Below are 7,609 nucleotides of genomic sequence, written 5' to 3' on the forward strand. Positions count from 1 at the left end.
TGGGTCTGAACCTTTCAGATCCGTGTGTGCTTTACAAATCTCTATGTCATCTCCTAGATGCAGCTACCACGTTCTATTTGGAGCTATTCCAAATAACTGTTCTACTTGGAGCTATTCTAAATTGTTGCTCCATTATACGTATCCGGTATCTCTACTCAAAGCTATCCGGATAGGTGTTAAGCTTGCATCGACGTAACCCTTTACGATGAACTCTTTTACCACCTCCATAATCGAGAAAAGTTCCTTAGTCCACTAGTTACTAACGGTAACTTTGACCGCTGTCCTGTGATCCATTCTTGGATCACTCTTGTACCCCTTGACTGACTCATGGCAAGGCACACTTCAGGTGCGGTACACATCATAGCATACTGTAGAGCCTACGTCTTAAGCATAGGGGACGACCTTCGTCCTTTCTCTCTATTCTGCCGTGGTCGAGCTTTAAGTCTTAACTTCATACCTTAGAACTCAGGCAAGAACTCCTTATTTGACTGATCCATCTTGAACACCTTCAAGATCATGTCAAGGTATGTGCTCATTTGAAAGTACCATTAAGCATTTTGATCTATCCTTATAGATCTTGATGCTCAATGCTCAAGTAGCTTAATCCAGGCTTTCCATTGAAAAACACTTTCCAAATAACCCTATATGCTTTCCAGAAATTCTACATCATTTCTGATCTATGATATGTCGACAACATATATTCATCAGAAATTCTATAGTGCTCCCACTCACTTCTTTGGAAATACAAGTTTCTCATAAACTTTGTATAAACCCAAAATCTTTGATCATCATCAAAGCACACATTCCAACTCCGAGGCGCTTCCTCCAGTCCTTAGAAGGATTGCTGGAGCTTTGCATACTTATTAGCATCTTTCAGGATTGACAAAACCTTCCGGTTGTATCACATACAGCCTTTCCTCAAGAAAATCGTCGAGGAAACAATGTTTTGACATCCTATCTACAAGATTTCATAAATAATGCAGTAATCGCTAATATAATTCGAACAGACTCTTAGCATCGCTACGAGTGAGAAAGTCTCATCGTAGTCAACTCCTTGAACTTGTCGGGAAACTTCTTAACGAAAAGTCGAGCTTTCTTAATGGTGACATTTACCATCATTGTCCGTCTTCCTTTTAAAATCCATCTATACTCAACAGCCTCACGACCATCGAGCTGTTCTGTCAAAGTCTACACTTTTGTTTCCATACATGGATCCTCTCTCGGATTTTATGGCCTCGAGCCATTTATCGGAATCCAGGCCCACCATCGCTTCTCCATAGCTCCTAGGTTCATTGTTGTCTAGCAACATGACTTCCAAGACAGGATTTCGTACCACTCTGAAGTAGTACACATCCTTGTCATCCCACGAGGTTTGTTAGTGACTTGATCTGAAGTTTCATGATCACTATCACAAACTTCCACTTCAATTGGTGTAGGTGCCACAGGAACAACTTCCTGTGCCCTGCCACACATTAGTTGAAGAGACGGTTCAACAACCTCATCAAGTCTCCACCATCCTCCCACTCAATTCTTTCGAGAGAAACTTTTCCTCGAGAAAGGACCCGATTCTTGAAACAATCCTTTATTGCTTTCGGATCTGAGACAGGAGGTATACCCAACTGTTTTGGGTGTCCTATGAAGATGCATTTATCCGCTTTGGGTTCGAGCTTATCAGCCTGAAACTTTTTCACATAAGTTTTGTAGCCCCAAACTTTTAAGAAATGACAGCTTAGGTTTCTCTAAACCACAGTTCATACGGTGTCATCTCATCGGAATTACGTGGTGCCCTATTTAAAGTGAATGCGGTTGTCTCTAATGCCTAACCCATAAACTATCATGGTAATTCGATAAGAGACATCATGGTATGCATCATATCCAATAGGGTGCAGTTATGATGTTCGGACACACCATCACACTATGGTGTTCCAGGTTGTATTAGTTGTGAAACAATTTCCACAATGTCTTAATTCTGCGCCAAACTCGTAATTCAGATATTCATCTCTATGATCATATCATAGATATTTTATCCTCTTGTCACGGTGATCTTTCAACTTCACCCTGAAATTACTTGAACCTTTCAATAATTCAGACTCGTGACTCATCAAGTAAATATACTCAACATCTACTCAAATCATCTATGAAGCAAGAACATAACGATATCCACTACATGCCTCAGCACTCATTGGACTGCACACATCAAAATGTGTTACTTCCAGCAAGTTGCTTTCTGGTTCCATTTTACTGAAAACGAGGCTTTCAGTCATCTTGCCCATGTGGTATGATTTGCATGTCTCAAGTGATTAAAAATCAAGTGAGTCCAAACGGTCCATTTGCATGGAGTTTCTTCATGCATATACACCAATAGACATGGTTCGCATGTCTCAAACTTTTCAAAAACGAGTGAGCCCAAAGATCCATCAACATGGAGCTTCTTCATGCGTTTTATACCGATATGACTTACGTGGCAGTGCCACAAGTAGGTGGTACTATCATTACTATCTTATATCTTTTGGCATGAACATGTGTATCACTACGACCGAGATTCAATAAACCATTCATTTTAGGTGCAAGACCATTGAAGGTATTATTCAAATAAATAGAGTAACAATTATTCTCCTTAAATGAATAACCGTATTGCGATAGTCATAATCAAATCATGTCTATGCTCAACGCAAACACCAAATAACCATTATTTAGGTTTAACACCAATCTCAATGGTAGAGGGAGCGTGCGATGCTTGATCATATCAACATTGGAAACACTTCCAACACATATCGTCAGCTCACCTTTAGCTAGTCTCCGTTTATACCGTAGCTTTTATTTCGAGTTACTAACACTTAGCAACCGAACCGGTATCTAATACCCTGGTGCTACTAGGAGTACAAGTAAAGTACACATTAACATAATGTATATCCAATATACTTCTATCAACCTTGCCAGCCTTCTAATCTACCAAGTATCTAGGGTAATTCTGCTCCAGTGGTTGTTCCCCTTATTACAGAAGCACTTAGTCTCGGGTTTGGGTTTAACCTTGGGTTTCTTCACTAGAGCAGCAGCTGAATTGCCGTTTCATGAAGTATCCCTTCTTGCCCTTGCCCTTCTTGAAACTAGTGGTTTCACCAACCATCAACAATTGATGCTCCTTCTTGATTTCTACTTTCGCGGTGTCAAACATCGCGAATATTTCAAGGATCATCATATCTATCCCTGATATGTTATAGTTCATCACGAAGCTCTAGCAGCTTGGTGGTAATGACTTCAGAGAAACATCACTATCTCATCTGGAAGATCAACTCCCACTCGATTCAAATGATTGTTGTACTCAGACAATCTAAGCACAAGCTCAACAATTGAGCTTTTCTCCCTTAGTTTGCAGGCTAAGAAAATCGTCGGAGGTCTTATACCTCTTGACGTGGGCACGACTTGAAATTCCAATTTCAACCCTCGAAGCATCTCATATGTTTCGCGACGTTTCAAAACCGTCTTCAGTGCCTCAACTCTAAACCGTTTAACTGAACTATCACGTAGTTATCAAAACGTGTATGTTAGATGTTCACAACATCTACAGACGACGTTCGAGGTTCAGCACACTGAGCGGTGCATTAAAGACATAAGCCTTCTATGAAGCAATGAGGACAATCCTCAGTTTACGGACCTAGTCCGTATAATTGCTACTATCAACTTTCAACTAATTTTTCTCTAGGAACATATCTAAACAGTAGAACTATAGCATGAGCTACGACATAATTTGCAAAATCTTTTTGACTATGTTCAGGATAATTAAGTTCATCTTATGAACTCCCACTCAGATAGACATCCCTCTAGTCATCTAAGTGATTACATGATCCGAGTCAACTAGGCCGTGTCCGATCATCACGTGAGACGGACTAGTCAACCTCAGTGAACATCTTCATGTTGATCATATCTTCTATACGACTCATGCTCGACCTTTCGGTTTTCTATGTTCCGAGGCCATGTCTGTACATGCTAGGCTCGTCAAGTCAACCTAAGTGTTTGCATGTGTAAATCTGTCTTACACCCGTTGTATGTGAACGTTGGAATCTATCACACCCGATCATCACGTGGTGCTTAGAAACGAACGAACTGTCGCAACGGTGCACAGTTAGGGGGAACACTTTCTTGAAATTATTATGAGGGATCATCTTATTTACTACCGTCGTTCTAAGCAAATAAGATGTATATACATGATAAACATCACATGCAATCAAATAGTGACATGATATGGGCAATATCACATTGCTCCTTTTGATCTCCATCTTCGGGGCTCCATGATCATCATCGTCACCGGCATGACACCATGATCTCCATCATCGTGTCTTCTTGAAGTTGTCTCGTCATCTATTACTTTTACTACTACAGCTAAAGGTTAGCAATAAAGTAAAGTAATTACATGATGTTTATGTTGACACGCAGGTCATAAATAAATTAAGACAACTCCTATGGCTCCTGCCGGTTGTCATACTCATCGACATGCAAGTCGTGATTCCTATTACAAGAACATGATCAATCTCATACATCATCATACAATACTGGGGCGGGAGTTCGGGAGTATTGCCATAACTCGTATAACGGATGCTTTTCGAAGGTTGAGGTAAATGATTTCCGAAGTTTCTTGGTTATGTGTTGAAGGATGGATACAGCTGGATGTAGAAGTTGCTAGTTTTGGGTGAGATATTATGCTTCCCCTGTATCCCCAACACCTGATTGCATAAACGGAAAGTTTCGGGAGTTTATAAGTGGGAATTCAAGTATTGTTGGGGAACGTAGCAGAAATTCAAAATTTTCCTACGTGCCACCAAGATCTATCTATGGAGAGACCAGCAACGAGGGGAAGGAGAGTGCATCTACATACCCTTGTAGATCGCTAAGCGGAAGCGTTCAAGTGAACGGGGTTGATGGAGTCGTACTCGTCGTGATCCAAATCACCGGAGATCCTAGTGCCGAACGGACGGCACCTCCGCGTTCAACACACGTATAGCCCGGTGACGTCTCCCACGCCTTGATCCAGCAAGGAGAGAGGGAGAGGTTGAGGAAGACTCCATCCAGCAGCAGCACAACAGCGTGGTGGTGATGGAGGAGCGTGGCAATCCTGCAGGGCTTCGCCAAGCACCGCAGAAGAGGAAGGAGAGAGAGAGGGAGGGCTGCACCAACAGGCAGAGATCAGATCGCGTGTTATGGGCAGCCCTAGGCCTCACTATATATAGGGGAGAGGGAGGAGGGTGTGCCCCGTCTAGAGCTCCCACCCCTAGGGGGGGCGGCAGCCCTAGATGGGAAAGGGGAGGCAGCCAAGAGGGGGAGAGAGGGAGGCGCCCCCTAGGGTGGGCCTTAGGCCCATCTAAGCCTAGGGTTTCCCCCTTTTTTTCTCCTAGCTGCCCCTTGGGCCTTGTGGGAGGCGCAGTAGCCCACTCAGGGGCTGGTCCCTCACCACTCTTGGCCCATGCAAGCCTCCGGGGTTGGTGGCCCCACTTGGTGGACCCCCGGGACCCTCCCGGTGGTCCCGGTACGTTACCGATAAACCCCGAAACTCTTCCGGTGACCAAAACAGGACTTCCCATATATAAATCTTTACCTTCGGACCATTCCGGAACTCCTCGTGACGTCCGGGATCTCATCCGGGACTCCGAACAACATTCGGTAACCACATACAAACTTCCTTTATAACCCTAGCGTCATCGAACCTTAAGTGTGTAGACCCTACGGGTTCGGGAGACATGCAGACATGACCGAGACGTTCTCCGGTCAATAACCAACAGCGGGATCTGGATACCCATGTTGGCTCCCACATACTCCACGATGATCTCATCGGATGAACCACGATGTCAAGGGCTTAATCAATCCCGTATACAATTCCCTTTATCCATTAGTACGATACTTGCCCGAGATTCGATCATCGGTATCCCGATACCTTGTTCAATCTCGTTACCGGCAAGTCTCTTTACTCGTTCCGTAACACATCATCCCGTGATCAACTCCTTCATCACATTGTGCACATTATGATGATGTCCTACCGAGTGGGCCCAGAGATACCTCTCCGCTTACACGGAGTGACAAATCCCAGTCTCGATTCGTGCCAACCCAACAGACACTTTCGGAGATACCCGTAGTGTACCTTTATAGCCACCCAGTTACGTTGTGACGTTTGGCACACCCAAAGCACTCCTATGGTATCCGGGAGTTGCACAATCTCATGGTCTAAGGAAATGATACTTGACATTAGAAAAGCTTTAGCATACGAACTACACGATCTAGTGCTATGCTTAGGATTGGGTCTTGTCCATCACATCATTCTCCTAATGATGTGATCCCGTTATCAATGACATCCAATGTCCATGGTCAGGAAACCGTAACCATCTATTGATCAACGAGCTAGTCAACTAGAGGCTTACTAGGGACATGGTGTTGTCTATGTATCCACACATGTATCTGAGTTTCCTATCAATACAATTCTAGCATGGATAATAAACGATTATCATGAACAAGGAAATATAATAATAATCAATTTATTATTGCCTCTAGGGCATATTTCCAACAAGTATATCGTAGGATATCTTTCCGACAGATGTATGATATGAAATTGGGGTTCGACGTCTAGTGGTCCGCCTATCCACGGTTGGTTTTACAGTGGTCTCGTTGTACCTTAAAGAGTCCTTGGCTATGCTGACTCGGGGACACTTCTTATGTCATGTGCACTGCCTTGTACATGATGGTGTTGTACGATCAAGCCCGTGTGGACCCCACCACGAAAACTTCGGATGAAATCTCTATCATATGTTTGTTCCGGCTTATTTTGCAAGTCAATCCTTTGTTTTTTATTTCAGTTGCGGTATTCAAGTTGCTTCAATGTCAAATGTTGATTACATACCTTTCCTAAGTGTTGTTCTCACATTTCTATGTCAATACTAATCCTTCATGATAATCGAGATTGTCATGTCAATCCTTTTCAACCGGTGTGTTTCTAAGCTTTTTCTCAATGGTGTTTGTTTCACCCGTCTCCAAGTTGTCTTTGTTTTACACACCCTCCCACGCTTTTTCTTCAAAGACTCGGAGTTCTTAATCAAGTATCCTTTATTGTTGTGAAGTCTCTTCATCCTTTTCAATCAATGTTCTTACCCGATGGTTCTCATGAAGATGCTCTACAAGTTCATCATTCTTCGTTCGTTTTTCTTCTCCGGTGGATCCAATTCAAGCTTTGTTGGTCATATCTTTTCCCGGTTCAAATGTTTTCTCATGTCATTGCACCTCTTAATCATCCACTCTTGCTATTCTATTGTTCCGGAGTGCTGAAGATATCTCAGAAGGCTCGTCTTGTCATTCAAGATCCGTTCAACCTATTTCGAGGTTATTATCCCATTCAAGCCGTTTAATTCAATCGGTGCAATCTCTCTTTTCAAGAAATCGTTCAACGATGTTTATTTTGAGTGGGCCCTAACCCACAGGTCTTCTACCAGGATCTTACCTGACTCTTCTAATTTTCCTAGAGCGATTATCAAATCTTTTAAAGTTTGACGTAAGAATGAGTTATCATCAGTCATATGTCTTTCTCCAAGATCTTTCAATTTTTTTTCACCGTTGGCTCAACCTTTCTATT

This window comes from Triticum urartu, chromosome 3A (genome assembly GCF_056163025.1).
Source record: "Triticum urartu cultivar PI428250 chromosome 3A, HENAU_Tu73, whole genome shotgun sequence".
Taxonomy (NCBI): Eukaryota; Viridiplantae; Streptophyta; class Magnoliopsida; order Poales; family Poaceae; genus Triticum; species Triticum urartu.